This window comes from Cupressus sempervirens, chromosome 10 (assembly GCF_028749045.1).
Source record: "Cupressus sempervirens isolate cs-2001-9-10 chromosome 10, ASM2874904v1, whole genome shotgun sequence".
Taxonomy (NCBI): Eukaryota; Viridiplantae; Streptophyta; class Pinopsida; order Cupressales; family Cupressaceae; genus Cupressus; species Cupressus sempervirens.
This window is the reverse complement of record NC_143127.1, coordinates 572,571,486-572,589,351: the sequence shown is the minus strand read 5'-3', so window position 1 is coordinate 572,589,351 and position 17,866 is coordinate 572,571,486. Positions and strand designations below refer to the sequence as shown.

At 35.7% G+C, this 17,866-nt stretch overlaps 1 protein-coding gene across 3 annotated transcripts in view; it reads left to right on the top strand.

Annotated features, from left to right (window-relative positions):
• LOC149535170 (Haloacid dehalogenase-like hydrolase (HAD) superfamily protein) overlaps window positions 1-17,866 on the top strand; it is a 284,147-nt gene that overhangs the window by 68,207 nt on the left and 198,074 nt on the right. The gene's annotated exons all lie outside the window — the stretch shown is intronic.

The following is a 17,866-nucleotide window of genomic DNA, read 5'->3' as shown; positions in this document are numbered from 1 at the left end:
ATGACGAAAAGTTGATGATCAACTTGGAAAAGTGAGTTTATGAAGATTGAACTGGTCTACCTTGGCTTTGTGGTGTCCAAGGGATGTTTGAAGATGGATCCCTCAAAGGTTGAGGCTATCATTAATTGGTCTACACCTAAGTCTATTGGTGATGTCAGGAGTTTTCATGGATTAGCTACCTGTTATAGGAAGTTTATAAAAGGGTTCAATCATATATATGCACCCATACTTGATACCATTAAGAGAGGAACGAAATGTAAGTTCTTTTGGATAGAAAAAGACGATAAAGGATTTGAATGTCTAGAGAAGAAAATAGTAGAGTTCCCCTCTCTTACACTCCTTGATTTCAATAAGTTGTTCATTGTTGAATGTGATGCTAGTAAACATGCAATAGGGACAATTCTCAGTTTAGAGGGACACCCTATAGCATTTTTCTTAGAAAGGTTGAATGAGGCCAAGCAAAAGTATTCAATGTATGTCTTGGAGCTTTATGCAATAGTGCAAGCTCTCAAAAAATGGAGGCACTATTTGTTGAATACAGATAACCATGCTCTCAGTTTCTTGAATGGACAAGAGAAGTTGAACTAGAGACACCTTAAAGGGGTGGAATAGTTGCAAGCATATACCTTCAGTATCAAGCACAAGAAGGGAGTTTCTAACAAGGTGGCAGATGCCTTGAGTAGGAGGGTGCTTACTGTTCAAGAAGTCCGACTGCAAAGTGTGGGAGTTGATTCTTTGAAGGATATGTACAAAGATGATGTTGATTTTAAGGAGATTCATGATGTTTGTTGTAACTTGGCTAACACTTTTCATGTTGAGTATTTTGATAATGTGTAGTAGGAAGGATTTTTATTCAAGGGCAATTTGTTGTGTATTCCCAAATGTTCAATGAGGGAAAATGTCAATAGGGAGAAACATAATAAGACCTTGGGGGGTCGTTTTGGACTTGATAAGACATTGGAGGAAGTGACTAGGTTTTATTATTGGCCTAGGGTACAAATTGATGTTAGGAACTTTGTGGCATGTTGTCCTATCTGTCAAAGGGCCAAAGGAGTTTCAAGCAATGCATGATTATACCAACCATTGTCAATTCCTAAAATACCTTGGGAAAATGTAAGTGGATTTTGTGCTTGGATTGCCCAAACACCTAGGGGATTTGATTTTGTTTATGATTGTGGACAGATTCAAAAAAATGGCTCATTTTCAGCCATGCAAATGCACAAATGATGCATCATATATAGCATGACTCGTTTTCAAGGAGGTTGTACAGATTCATGGCTTACCCTTGAATATTGTCACATATAGAGACTCAAAGTTTGTTGGGCACTTCTGGAGGACCCTATGGAAGAAGCTTGGAACACAATTATCTTTTTCTTTAGACTACCATCCTCAGACAGATGGTTAGACTGAAGTGTTTAATAGGTCTTTGGTTAACCAATTTTTAATTTTGCATTATGTCATCACAAAATGGAGGTAATTGTACAAAAAAATTTCAATTGAGTTTTCCTTTTCTTTGAGATAACTCATTATTTGATTGGCAAAAATTGATCAAACAATTGCTCCAATTTGTATAATGAAATGTTTTACTGAAGGTTCTCATCAAGTCTTTTTTCGTTTTTTTAGTTTCTTAGCCTATACTTGATTTTTGAGACCTTCAAAGTCCCTTTTGCATTTTTAAGTGTTTTTTTTTATTGTTTTTATCTTTTTGTTTCCTTCAATCTCTTCTTTGTGATCATACCTTCAATTCGAGATATCTTGGGGCTTAATCAGAGTTGTCAGTCAAAAGATATTAAGAATTAAGTGCCCAAAAAATGGGGTTTGCAACTTCAATTGCATAGTGAAAATTATTGACCTTATATTTTAATGTTGAGTTGCAGTTTTTGAGAAATATAACTTAAAATCACTTTATGTAATGTTTTTAAGTTACTTTTTGACTTTTAATTTATTGCTTAAGTGACTTAAGTCACCATATTGCACTTTATGTTATATTTTGATGTTGAGCTGCTTTATAATTTATCACTTTATAGTCTATTTTGATGTTGACATTTACTTTGATGATTTAATTTAAAACATTTAAGTGAATCTCACTTTTTGAACATATTTACCCATAATATGTAAAATATGTTAGTGTATATATGTAATGGACCCTTTAAAGTGAGTTTCACTTAAGTGAATCAAATATACATGTGCTAAATAGAAATTTTAAGTGACGCAAGACAATTACATGTTATTTTTGAATGAAATACATGTAATTTATCCTCTAAACCATGACTTTGACTTGGAAACCACCATTTTCTCATCGAAACAACTACTTGGGTGGTTTTACTTGCATTTTGAAAATATGTAAATGAATCGCAAACCCCAATTTTGGGCTTTACGTGTAAATGCATTACATGTAATGGCATCTACAAACCACGATCTGCCAAAGAATTGCATTTACATGTAAATGCAAGTCATAATAAACATGCATTGACTCTTTCAAACCCTGATTTTGCCTTAGGTGTCCAAATGCATGCAAATACATTACATGTAATGTCCTTTATAAACCATGATTTAAGCTTGAACTTGGTTTTCATGCATTTGGAATGCATATCTTAAAAATGCATTTGGACTTTGTGAAACCCATTTTTAGCCTCTTAAGGGAAAAAGCCTACATGTAATCCCCTCCAAGAACCTTGATTTTGGTCTCCAAATGAGTTTCATACATTTACTTTGCATATTTAAAAAAGGCATTTGAGTTTGTGAAACTCGATTTTGGTGTTGAAGATAAGATAAGATAATGATATTAATGTCCAACAAAAGACCAACAAAAGGTCTGTGAGACTGGAGGATTACGACAATGAGGCTGACAGCAGTAGGAGCACACCAAGGTGTCCGAAAATAAATACAAACAACAGGAAGAGAAAGCAAACAAAGAACCAGAGAGGAGGCCAAGAGAGAGACTAGGAGTCCTTTCTAGGCGAAAATAAATCAGTCACTGAATGATATGCATGTTGATGAGTAAAGGCCTTGCTCTGTTTGTGGCCACTCATATAGGAGTGTCGCTGGTGCAAATAGCCGGTATAGGATCTGACACATCTGGAATGTCTGGTAGATCTAGTGGAGCTAAAAGGCCTTTTCACACAACACAAAGGAGATAATGGTGTGAAAAAGGTAGTAATGAGCTGAGTAGATGAGTGCCGATGCGGAAGCAGTTATTGGATCATGCTATCACGGAGCATAGTGACCTTTCGAAGATAAAGTGCAAGACAGTGCTGATCATAGTAGCTGAAAAAATCATACAGAGAGAAGTGATCCCGAAACAGACAAAAAAATCTCCCTCTTATCTCATAATAAATAGGGCAACGAAAAATGAAGTGAGTCTCAATCTCCACCTCACCCAAAGTACAAAGCCTGCAGATCCGCTTTCCCCTGTCAATATTATGGTCAGTCTGAACCCGAAGGCAAAAACCTTACATGTATTACATCTTTTGAAACCTGATTTGGGCATTATATGCAAAAATGCTGCATGTAATATATCCTCCAAAGCCCAATTTCAGCTTGCTATTGCATATTTTTAAATATGAAAAATGTTTTCTAAAGCCCAATTTTGCCTTAGACTTAGAAAACATGGAAATACAAACATGCATTTGGACTCCAAAACCATGATTTGGGTTATTTCATGCCAAAAACATTGCATGTAATAGGACATCCAAACCACATTTTACCAAAGAGCTTGAAAGAAAAGGCATTTGCAACAAGTCTTTTCACCATTTCATGCACATGTAATGCAAATTGTAAACCACGATTTGCCTTGAGGAGACATTTTTGAAGATGCAAATCATTCCAAGAAGTGTGATCTGCACTTAGGAAGGCATTTTCAACAACATTGGCAACATCTTGCACATGCATTTTCGTCTCCAAACCACGATTTGAAGCTAAGGGTTGAATCATTCAAAGGCATTTGATCCTTATATGCAAATACACTTCCAAAAATTGATTTTGGAGGGAACAAGTTCATTCCAACTTCTTCTTCCAAATTTTACTCTTTGACTCTTTGCCTCCAAGTAAGTGTAATATTCCGTTTTTACTTGCATTTCTTGATCAAGTTGATAATCTGTTGCACTCTTTTTCTCTATATGATGCATTTGTTTGAATGCAGCCCTAGATTTTTTTTTCATGCTACCTAATAAGTTTGAACTTCTCATTTTTGTAAATGCAAAATGTTATTCATCTCAAAAGCAAAATTCCATGCAAGAGTGAAGTTCTGGAATTCATCAAGTTTGAGTCAAGGCAAGAGGTATGCTCTTTTATTTTAGTTTTTGTATATACCTTTTTGCTTGTTTTTGGTTTGTTTATGGAGAAAAGTTGGAGATCTTTCCTTAAGAATGCAAGTAACTTTCCATGCTGTCGTCTTCCATGTTCAATCCATCATCCGAATTCATCCAAACTCCATACTCCTACATATGTAATTGCATTTCTAAAACCTGATTACATATTTACCACAGTAAAATGGTGAGTTTTTTACCACATGTAATTGCATCTCCATAACCGATTTTGGTAAAAACTCACATTTTTTAACATAAAAACTCTCATCCTACACACATCCATATGCTTTCAACTTGCATTCTTGGCTATCCAAAACAACAGCCCTATATTGCCCACATGCAATCCATTATCCAAACCTTGATTTTGGCCAATTTTGCCCAAAATTCAAGCTATTCCATTCATTTCCAACCTTTAAAAGTGTTGAATAAGTATCTAATTAATACTATGCACACTTGTCCTTCATAGATCTGTCACTAAGACTCAAAACCCCAAAGTTTTTATGGATCCAATCCCATCTGATGATGTAGTCACTCTATGGAACTTTCATGTTGCAGCTTGAGATATGTCAGAAAAATCCACACCTCCCAAAAGCAAAGGAAAAATGAAATATCAATACGACAAGGAGCTAGCACACACAACTTTGTCCCATGTTTCATCCTCTTTTGATGAGATCACGGATATGGAGATCAAACATGTGGATATAACAAATTTCTTGTAGATGGTTGATAGTTTTCCAACCAAGACATGTTGCAGATCAAAGGAGTAACATCCACTTGGTCTCCACCTTTCCTATGGCATCTCGAGTTCATGTTTGAATGTGCGAACCATTAGGATGTCAAACCTAGAACAGTTAAAGATGTAGATGGAAAGGTTATTTTCAGCATGCACCCGAATGTAATTGAGAAGGTATTCAAGGTTCCTAAAACTCTAGAGTATGTGGATCTGACAAAAGAAAACTCCTTGTAGTGGTGGAATCAAATAAAATTGATTATCTTAGGCATGCTAATGCCAAGTGATTGATCAATACGAGGTCAAACTTCTCCAGATGGCCTAAGATGATACACAAATTTGATTTCTCCCAAGAGGTCAACAATTTGATTACCCTTCTAAGCAGAATCTATGGTCTCAAAGAATCCAATCACTTTGAGACTTGGATGTACAAATTCATATACTAGATTCTCGAAAGAAGAGAACCCATCTACTGGGGTGAAATCATTTGTACAACACTATGTGAACAATTGGTTCATTTGAAGAGCTCCCTCTCATTCCACATGAATTCGTATTTGGTTTACATTGCTGCAACTATGGGAATGTTTTCAAGACTCTCTGCCAAGGGACCATGCCCTAGTTCCCATCTAGAGCTATTATGAACAATTGAATCCCATGTAGAGTAAACACCACTACAAAAGGGCATGAGACACATTCTATGGGCATTTCAAGTGCCTTTTCAACAAGGAGCTAGCAACAAAGAGTGTCTAATGAGGCATGGGAAAAGGTACATCAGTACAGATACATATTCCTATGAATTCGAGAGTTGGTTACTTTGAGGGTGAACCAGACACATTATTAAGGTATCCTACTAATAGAATAATCTTCATGGAATTGGAAAGACAACTTATGGCAGTGCAGTCATATCGAACTAGACAACATAGGCTAGGATTCAGGAGTTCCTCCAATAATCCTCTCCAGATCAGCAAATATTCACTTACCTCAGTGTATAAGGCTAAGGCCATGGAATCTATGCTTCAACTAATAACATTGAAGAAGTTCAAATCTAGGGAAGACTTTGATTTCAAAGGTATGCATTCCAAAATGAAGACCACATTCACCCATGTTCATCGCATGAAGGCTGTATGGATAGATCTTCGTAGTGAGGTAGATATCATCAGGGTGGATTATTGCAAGCTCATTCTACTTCAAATCATTGATCTCGACTTAGTTTGTATTCTAGAAGTGGTTGAGGATGACAACATGATTCTACGCAAAGGATTCCACGATAGCCAATTGGAAAAGCTTCTTCCTATTCTCATCTAATGGCAGCAGAAAGAAGCAGTTTCTAGTTTTGACAGATTTCAGTCCATCCTGATGAATACTAATTCATGGCTGAAAAGAAGTCTAAAAAGAATCAAGTTGAGAGCCAGGATAGATTGTAGCCATTTGACCAATTGGAAGTAAATCTTAGGTGGAGGTGAATAAGGAAGATGATTCATCCACCTCAAAGCCAAGTAAGATGTAATTTTCCCATCATAAAATAAATAATTAATCAAACCATTGTTTATGGGACGATTGATTTACTATATCTTAGACCTATTTTTATTTAATTGTTTCCATAGGTGTGGCCGTTGGCTTTCTTTGTAAACCCTTGGAAAGTTCCTTTGACGGGTATCTAAGCACAACTTGTAGGTAGTAGTTTGTATGCAATTTGAATCATATTTTCTTATATTGTGAATTCCAGTTGGGATTCTCTATTATTCGCCATTTGGGAAGTGAAAGATCTTTCCTACTTGGCTATTCTGGTTTTGGTGGGATTCAACCCTCACCCTATTCTGTTTTTGTATTACTTGCTTGGATGTGGCAATTCCGTGCACCATCTTTGTTTGCAAATACATATATCTATATATCTTTGATTGGATTTCAATACTTGTATTGGCATTCTTTGGTGTTTCTGGCCAATATATTCACCTTGTTTGGTAGCTTAGAGTACAACTCAATACGTAGCAAAGCAACCTGCAGACATCCTCCTCCCTCACCTTGATGACACTCACTTTCGTAACCCATCCATACATCTCCAAACTTGACTGTATGGAATACAATCTCATGTATGGTCACCTCAATCATCCAAGACCATACGACCCCCTACACTATGATGGAGCCTGGATTTTCATCAAATTTAGAGTCTCCATTCATGAAGACATGTTGGAGATCAATGTCACGTCTTCAAATCACCACTCAAACAAGAGCTTGTTTATGGATTCCTATTTGAACACTATGCAGATGTGAAATTTGCATGCAGCATTGACATATACAGAGAATTAATATGTGGAAAGGACATAAACAGCCATATAGAGATGAGAGTATACATTCTTGTTGCAGACTTTATGAGATATTATGTGCCTCTTAATCTAATAGGTCTGATCTATCACAAAAAATATCTTGAAGATTGATATCAATTATAAAAGACATGATGGTCTCAAGAAGGCATGAATTCAGAGACGAGTGTATTTAGAGACTCATCCATATAAGAAGAGCCTTCAACAGCGAAAGACACAACTAAACAATACTGATAGTTTTGTTGGCAGGTATCAGTCAGGATTAGTCTCATGGAGTATAAAAAAGATGAAGTATGTATATAGTTCCAGAAATATATCAACTAAAATCTAATAAGCATCAGGTCTGTTCAAAGTTACAAAACAAACCCTAAGAGTTTTTGATTTCAAGATCAGTAAGAGTTAGGTTCTATTTAATTTTTTAAAACATTTTGAATTGATAAGTTTTTACGGTGCACTTAATTTCCTTAAAGATTTCAATCTGTCAGAATTATTTTATAAATCTTAAATTGCTTTATAAAGATTTGATCTTATATAAGCATTTTATATTTATCTTTTCTGTAGATTTGATCTTTGGTGAGTTATACTCCGCTGGAAGGAAGAACTCAGATTCTTGAAGATTATTCATTTCCTCCATTTGGAGGTGGCAACTCTATTGTATTTTGATTGGCACTTTAACATAAAAAGAAGTATCTAAATCATTAGTGACTTTGCTGAGGAAGTAGACTCAAAAAGAAATGGTAGATGGTCTTTCAAATGTATCGATCATTTGAAAGAAAGCCTTTTCTTCTAGATGGCATCAAGCCATTGGATTTCAGCAATTTTGATTATGAACCTAACAAGTTATCTCCAAAGCTTTCACAACTGGCACCAAAGTTCCATGGAGAATGGGCTGAATTGGCAATTCGACATTTGGATGCATTCTACATATTTATAGAAGATTATGAGATTTGTGCGGAAGATCAGGTAATAAAATTGTTTGCTAGGACTTTGAAGGACAATTCAAGATAGGCATATGAATCATTACCCACACAATGCATCTCATCCTGGAAACAATTTGAACAATGGTACTTATATGAATTTCATGATACAAGCGATGAAGAGGAGATGTGTTATGAACAATATGAAGATCATAATTGCAGCATGAAAGAAGATCTCGACATGTCTCCACTTGATGCCTTTTTCAATTTGGAAAGATATGAAGGCAAAACTTTAGCACATTTGCTTTTGAGGATGCTAAACACTTATCATGAGATTCCATCAAACCTCAAACCTCCTTACATGGAATTTTTAAACAAAATTGTTAAGTAGAGAATCTCACCAAAGCATCCTGATGTAAAGCTTCTTCTTTAGATATGGGATCAAGCTATTAAAGATGAAGCAAAAGATACTAAAATAATACAAGAACATAATGATGTTTCAGATTCAAATGTAGAAGAAATTGAAGAAGAATCCGATCATGATTAGACCGGTAAGGAATTAGATTGTGAAGAAAATGGAAATGATGAGGAGGATTCTCTCAGTGTGGATGAGATTTCGACCTTGTTAGACATGGAGTATCAAAAATATGTTGAAAAGGGTTGTCAAATTTTTCTTCCCGTACACAAAGAAAAGAAGATTAATGAGATAATAAATGTGACCTATGAGACATTCAGTGAACAAGAAAATTCATTCATCTTGTCGAATCCATATCACTTTCATGAGCAGGATACCAATGAACTAGAAGGAGCATATAGTTCTTAGGAGGATGACATATTTGTTGAAGATGTGCATTGTGGTCTAAGTACAGAAAGTGATCTATTTGGATACAATTTCAAAGAATTTTCAGATCCTATATATGATGGACTGGCAAAAGAGAATGAAGAATATAGCCCTTCTACACTTATAGATCTTGAGGAAAATATGAGCATTCGGGAAGAAGAAGAAGATGCATCCAAGGGGGACTTCCAAATTATTTTAGATCTTTTATGCAATGAAACAATAGAGAATCTGGACATAATATCTTGTGAAGATGAAGTAGAACAGCATGTGATATATGAGCATGAGAAAGTGTCGTGTTAAGGATCTCACGGAAATATTCCCGAGCACTCTATATTCTCAATTCCATTGTTTGAAGAATATTTTCTATATCAAATATATCAGCACTATGATGAAAATAACATACCTAATGATGATGTTGAATTGGACACATTCGTGATATGCATTTAGAAGACGAGATATCTTCTAGTTCATCCTATGAGCAAGGAATGTAATCATGCGAACATGGTGCTGAAAGTTCTCCAAATATCCTACCTAATCAGATTCTTAATAAAACTGAAGCAATATTTTCTATGACCGATCAAATACATAAGGGTGTTCTATTCAGCATGAATTACTATGCACTTGATGATCTATCAAAAGCTCAACAAAAATCAAATGCCAAGGATTACATTCATAAAGAAGAGAGAGTAAGGATTGCCCTTGAGGATGCTACATTTAATACAGGTATGAAGTATGAGCAGCATACTGAGGTAAGTACTTTTGAAGCCTTTGTGATAATGTTTGTTAAGAATGTGCTTAGGAAAATTCTTTCAAGTTTTCATCATAATTCTTTTGAGGACTTTTCTTTTATGTATACTAATGAAATGAGTGAAGTACGAGATCAGATGTTTGGATTAAATGATAATTTCTTTTTAGATGATCCTATTGATAAGAGAAAGATACATTCTAGTTTTGAACAAGTAATGAAAGAACAAAAAATGTCATGTGATGATTGTTTTTTATTCACTAATGGATCAGATTTTATTAAGGAACAATATAATACTATATTCAGCAGGTTCAAAGTGTTACACAATCAGAATCGAGTGTTCGATAGAGGAAAGAAGTATTGTTCACTTTTTTGGGGGGCTTGGGGCCACCCAATTTCACCGTGCATTGTGTTAAGCATGGATGCTTAGTTTGCTCTTCCAGAGATAGCTGGAATCTCACTATGCCCGCAAGGGGCATATGCCTCCAATCAGAGCCATTGATGGAGCCTCGATTTTCATCAAATTTAGAGTCTCCATTCATGAAGACATGTTGGAGATCAATGTCCCATCTTCAAATCACTACTCAAACAAGAGCTTGGTTATGGATTCCTATTTGAACACTACGTCGATGTGAAATTTGCATGCAGCATTGACATATGCAGAGAATTAATATGTTGAAAGGACATAAATAGCCATATAGAGATGAGAGTATGCATTCTCGTGGCAGACTTTCTGAGATATTATATGCCTCTTAATCTAATAGGTCTAATCTATCACAAAAGATATCTTGAAGATTGATATCAATTATAAAAGATATGATCGTCTCAAGAAGGCATGAATTTAGAGACGAGTGTATTTAGAGACTCAACCATATAAGAAGAGCCTTCAGCAGCGAAAGACACAATTAAACAATAGTGATAGTTTTGATGGCAGGTATTAGTCAGGATCAGTCTCATTGAGCATAAAAAAGATGAAGTATGTATATAGTTCCGGAAATATATCAACTAAAATCTAATAAGCATCAAGTCTATTCAAAGTATTCAGATGCAAATATAATTGTGGTGCTACCTGATCCTCACTAGACCAAATCATTGAACTTTTGTATGAAGATGCCTTCTACAAAAATTAATTCCTTATTAGTACATAGCCAATTATCTCTCTGAGGATATGTGTCAGTATGCAAACTCTAGATGGCATGATGATATTTCAAACAACAATAATAGCCAAGAAGAAACCAATTCTGGTTCTGATACTATCATCGATGAAGTCCATAAATTGTCACTTTTTTCAGAGAAATGTGGAAATGATTATAATGGAACAAATCAACATTTGAAGAGAAGATATTCCAATCAATCAAATTATATACAATCAACTATAGGTGCCAAGTGAAGGGGTGTATAGATCTGATGAGAAAATTATGAACAAGTATGGGATGTTTTCATTAGGACTGGTTTTATGTGGAGCACGTGCATAGTGGTAAGAATGTTCAAGCTTTGACCCAGGTGTCTAACCGGTAACTAAGAATGGAGAAGCAACAATAACAGAAGTAGATCACAGTAATAAGTTTTATGTAGTAGCAGCACCTGTGGTGGCTTTTCCAGATGTTCAATATAAAGAACACGTCATTAAAGGCATCATTATTTACTGTTATGAAGTCACTTTGCAAGCAGATCATCCATATCAAATGGTGAAGAGAATAAAACAGGCATCTTTGGGTGAATAGAGGATATTATCCTCTGACACACCACGTCAGATATCATGTTTGGAGGAGCAAAAGGAGCTATTCCAGAAATCACGATGATTTCTAATTGTCCAGTATGGGTTCGTGTTTTGTTCAGTGACGTGCATCTAATGAATATTTTTGCTTTGCTGTTGCTACATATATGATGCATTCGGGATGAAAGGAACCTCCACTAGAAAGTTTGGTATCTCTCAAGAGTATTTAAGGACCTGTTGCAGTTGATGATGAAGGCAAAAATGTCCAAGACACGCCAACGAAAGGAGACAAATATCGAAGCCTGCATGTGTGATATCACAAAAGCAAACATCTCCAGTATTAGCATAATATTAATCTTACAAGTAAAACCACGAGAAAGCACGAATTTATGAATCAAATCCCACTTGGGGAGGATTTCCAGACTCAGTGGTTTAAAGGATATGCCCGCTACATGAATAGCCTAGTTGCATGATTTGAAGCTTGTGAATGGAGGAGTTATCATATCCCGATGGACGAGGAGGAGCCTGTGCATCTGCCACGTTATAAGAAAAAATGCCAATCAAATATTCACATGGAAATGTTTAAATATCCAAGTAGCATTGAACAGAAGAAGAACCTGGATGGAAATAATATGATGAAGACTCGGCAACTATAAGAAAGCAATGGTCTGGAAATGTGTGCGAGAAGGAGAATTACTGGTTCGATAGCACAACCGACCTAGTGGGAAATAAAACATATGCGTCCAAGGATATGTGATTGCCCATTATACCTATTTAAAATAAATCTAAAAAAGGGGTTTAATTTATAAAGATGTAAAGTTTGTGAGATTATCAGGTGGTTGCGATTTTGTTAAGAATAGGTAGGTGCTGTGGAGAGATATGTCTTTTCATCTCTGCACCTTTTCATTCATTATAAATATGAGATGCATAATCAAAAACAAGATATAATTCATATTCATGTTAAAAAATTTATATATTCTGATGCACTTATGATGTATTATATTCTCCCATTGATAAAGAAATGAACTCTTGAACAAAGCCTGTGAATTGAATTATTGGTTGAATGTTGTGCGATCCGGATAAATTTGCAGTAGATGGACCATCTGTAAGGAGTGTCTCTATGTGCAATTTCTATTTCCAGCATTATTGCATTTTAAACTTGATAAACATAGATATTGTGAAATATTTAATTGTTTTTGTATTTATGTCTAGTTTGTCTCCATATCATAGGAGTTAAAAGTGCATTTTAGACTATTAAAATTGCATTTATATAATTGATTTGTCGCGTCTGAATTGTTAAAATTTTGTATAGTTTAAATACATTGAACTTTATAAAGCTGTACGTGTCAACTTATAATATTGACTCTGATTGCCCATTTAATTAAGCACTGGTCTTTATATTACTCTTGATTCATAATCCATATGCTGGCAACTGTTTCATTTCTTTCTATTGAGGAATTAATATATTCATTCTTTTAAAAAACATTATCACATTTATTATCCTTAATTCGTAATTTGCAATCTTAAAGCTTTCTATAATTCTTGCCATTTTGAAAGCTTTCATTATATTCACGTTTTAATTAATCTACTATAAGCATCTTGGGTTTAAGTGTTTTGTTCAGGAGTAGGTACACCTGCCTTGGTTTTGCAGAGCCAGAAGCGCAGGGGATTTGAATTCCGTCGATCAATCTCGTCAAGTTGACCTTAGTCGGTTAGATATCCCAGCATCGAGTAGGCAAGGCTCGTAGGATTCTAGTCTACGGTTTTGGGAACCAACATATTGCACACAGACCATATGACCAAACACATAGTGTACAACCATCTGGGCTTCCTACCATACAACCTCCAACTAACCGTAAAGACATCACTTTGTAATGTTTCGTTGTTCATTGCACATCCAAGAGTTGGATTGCCAGTATATGGGCTTGGAGATCGTCAAATTCCACTTCCCGACAATGCCTGTGCTAAGTCTCAGAGACCATACAGTGTTGCCTAGTTAGGCCATATGGTGTACAACAGGTGGAGAATGTAGGGGGCATATGGTATGCAGAGGACCGTATAGTGATGATCTTGGAGGTCATATAGTGATTAACTTGAGGCCATATAGTCGATATGGGTGTCCGTACGGTAATGAGTTGGGTAGTACGGTGATTGTGGAATGACCATACAGTCAAGGATGGAAGTAGAAACGATGCCAGAGATAGACCAAATATCCTCTTGCTAATACACAGGACAGATTCAGATGTTAATGTAGTTTGAACACAAATATATTCCAGAAATTATATGACTTGTAAACAACAATGATGCTCCGATTTGCGAAATCTGAGCCAAGAAATACAGATGAAATAGGGTGAGGGTTGAATCCCATTGAAATCGGGAGAACCAAATAGGGAAGGTCTTTCACTTGTGAAATAACAAACAATATTGAACTCCAATAGGAATTCGTAGTATAAAGAAAATTATCCAAATTGCATCCCAACTACTACCTACATGCTGTGCTTACATACCATTTGGAGGAACTTCCTGAGGGTTTACAAATATAGCCGACGACCAAACCTACGGAAACAATAAAATAAAAATGGGTCCGAGATATACTAAATCAATTGGCCCATGAACAAAGGTTTGATTAATTAATTATTTTATGATGAGAACATTACACACTCTCCTCATTCTCATGCCGTACGACCATCTTGTCTACTTGATACAATTGTACGACCAGTTTTGTGCTCTGAGTTTGGGCATTTAGCAAGTAACATCGGGAACGAAACATTACATAAGAGCTTCAGATTGAAGCTCAGAGAAAGAATTGTCCTTCCACCCTCACATTCTTCTCCAACATCTCTTCAAGCGCAAGAATCAAATGAAGAAGTGATGATTCTATCTTCTCCACAACCGCCAAGCAACCAAGAGCCATTTATCCAAAATGAACCATTCTTGGTTGACATAGATACTTACGTAGATAACTTTTCCACAGTATTTACACCTACCATTCCTATTTTCTAGGTGAATACTTAAGATTTTCCTATCTCTTCTGCAGCTCCTATTCTCACCTCAGAGTAATGTGAAAGCTTGGATAATGTCTTTGAAGCTTTCTCTTCCTTTCCTGCCATACCAAAGGGATAAGTTTCCCAACTTGATAGCTCGACTGCAGGATTCAAGATGTTCATGCAAAATTATCCTAGAGAACGCCCATGGTTCCAGCTATACAAACAAAGGCATGCACTATGATGGCAAAGATACAATCAGGGATCAATGTCTACCATAACCACCATACCAATTTTAGTAGAAGAAAGTTTTAGCTTGCTTGCATGATTAGGAAACATTACTATGAAGAGGAGAAGGATCGAGCTATCCCCAGATGATCTTCCTTCAAAGAAAAACAAGTCTAAGCTTCAAGTGCGAAAGGCAAGAGTAGTCTCAAGAATCCTTGGTGATTATGAGAAAACTAAATATGTTGAGATTGTGGAGCCTCTAGTAGATAAACCAGCCAAAGAGCTTCACCGCTTTGATTACAAGTTCACCAAAATTAAACTTGGAAAATAATCACAGTTGGCGTGCCAGTAGGATACCAAGGGTGCAGTCTCTTCCTTGTTTAAGAGAAACAATGAACTTTGGGAGAAGAAGAGTCAACTGAAGTTGAAGAATGCTTGTCTCTAAGAGATCATTCATCAACAATCTTTACAAGTCGTTGTCACCACATCATATTCTATATAGGTGAATTAGAAGGCTGAACCGGCTAAGGACTAGTTTGAGGAAATCATCACAGAGGGAGTTCAATCTATAAAAGGCTCGCTCAAGGTCCTTGAACATATTAGAGGCATTGAAGAAAGGCTTCATGACATGCTTGTTTCCTTCAATCAAGAGATAAGCACTTTGAACGGACATATGAACACATGGGACAAGATGCTAGAAGCTGATTTGGATGTTTTGATAACATATAACATCATTCCATCTATGGAGATGTTCTATGAATATCAAGGACTAATGGGTCACAAGGCACAAGTAATAGAAAGACTATTGACAGAGGTACGAGAAGCCCTCGAAGGCTACCTAGCTATGGAAATTGAGATCATGGGTGATCTAAAGCTGATGGGATGCAAGGTGCTCATAGAGGATGACAATTTGTTAGCAAAAGAGGACATGACTTCATAATACACTGATGGGGTCAACACTAAATTCGAATAAGATGATTTTGGAGTACATGCAATGAACAAATTAGTGACACAAGTTTGCACTGAAGCACTTGTGGGATTCCAGTACAGAGAACTACTGGATTGTCAAACATGTCGCACCAATGCAGTCAAGGTTGATGCCATTTCATAGAAGATGAAAATTCCGGATCTTTTGATGCTCCATGATTGTATCGCCAAATATAAGGCTTTTGTTGACAATCTTTGAGATTGATTCAATGTTCTCCAACATTTTCTTTAAGTTTTTAGCATTTTCATCTTTGTAGTTTCAGAAGATAGATTGCATGTAATACGATTACATGGACCTTTAGTCATGTAATCCAATAAATCTTCTTTCTTAGTTTGACTTAGTTAAGGTGGTCGAGTTTCTCCCACCTTTTTATCCTTCTTTCTCTTACTCCTTTTCCTATATAAAGGAGTGCCCCTCATTGTAAATATCATCTTTTATTATATGTAAGAGAGCTTGCCAAACTTGTGCAAGCATAACTGTGATTATGTAGTACGAATTTGAAAGAAAAGTGAATATAAAGAGAGCATTTTGTTTCAAAGTTGTGCCTCAAAATAAATGTGATAGAATCAAATTGGAAGTTGTGACTGCAATTTGAGTTTATTGTCTTTTATTTATTAACCTTGTATGTGTTTTAGAACATAGTGAGTACAGAAATCAATTGAGTTCGAAGCTGTAATTTGGAGCAATTACGGTAATATAGACTAGAAGCTATGACTGTGGTTTATATTACTATCTATTATTTATGCCATTTATTAGAATTATAGCTTAGAAATCATCTACTTCTGGAAGTTTGTGTGCCCCAATGGTAGAGATTTTTCTTATAGATTAGAAAAACTAGACATAGATCTAAGCTGGTATATTTTCAATCCGCCAATGATTTGGTGTTTGGTATCGGTATCACTGTTTCCATCTGTTAGATAGAAGCGTAGTTATAGAGATTAGTCTTGCCCATTACTCGCTCCACTAGTAAGTGGATTCTTTTTGAAATAAGAGGAAATAATATCCGAACACCCCTTTACAATACCTCTTAACTTCTTGCTTACCTTGAGTTGATCCAAGGAATAGCGTGAAGGGGGAGCCTTCCCTTTAAGGTAAGAGATTTTTTGTCTAACATGCTATGGCTGGTAACCATATCTTGCAATTGAATTTTCATAAACTGTTATGTGCAAAATATCCACTGAACACTATTGAGATAACTTACTAGACAGCATGGTGTAGCTTGGGACTTGGGCATTGGGCAAGCAAAATATGTTTACAATGATTCAGTTAACATGAGTACAGGCAAACGCCCATTTGAGATAGTGTATGGGTTTCATTCCAGGGTACACTGGAACTCAGAGATCTACATGGGTTTTATTTGCTACTAAACAGTGAAATGAAGTACATCTACATGGGTTTTAACTGAAGAATGACCTGTTGTTGCAAAGATAGATCGAGTTTTGGAAACCTTTTTACATAAAAGTTTAAGACAATTCTATGCCCGTATACAGTGGTAAAAAAGGAACAGTTCAAATAACAAACCAAAACTGTTTATTGAGAAGCAGCTAATTGTCAAGCCTTTGCATCTGCCTCCTAAACTAAAAAACAGTTGGGATTGAAACTATTCCCATAGGAGGAGCCACAACTTATTTGAGAGGATACATACCCACAAAAATTTCAAGTCAGCAGCTTTCATTTTTAGTTTCAGTTCATGCTTATCTTTTGTGATTCTGTTATTGTTTTTATGAAACTACTTAAGCTTTGTGTCTTTTAGTTTATTGATCCATGGCAACTCCTGTTGTGAGAAAATGTTGAAAATTTTGCAATAATTGCAACTAATATTCCTACTCCACATATTTACATGATTGTGCTAGCTTGTTAAAAATTATTATCCTATTTTTTGGTCGAGTTATTGTTTGCAGACCTATGTTCATGTCTCGCATAGAAAAGAAATATTGTATGCTAACATAATATTGTAGGTTAACATCAGCAATACCCTGATAATTAGTGGTTATGATTGCTATTATATAGAATCTATGGGAGGAATGATTTTGGATAATGGTTTTATCTTTTGTACATCTCAAAGTTCTTATTTCGCTTGTGTGTTGA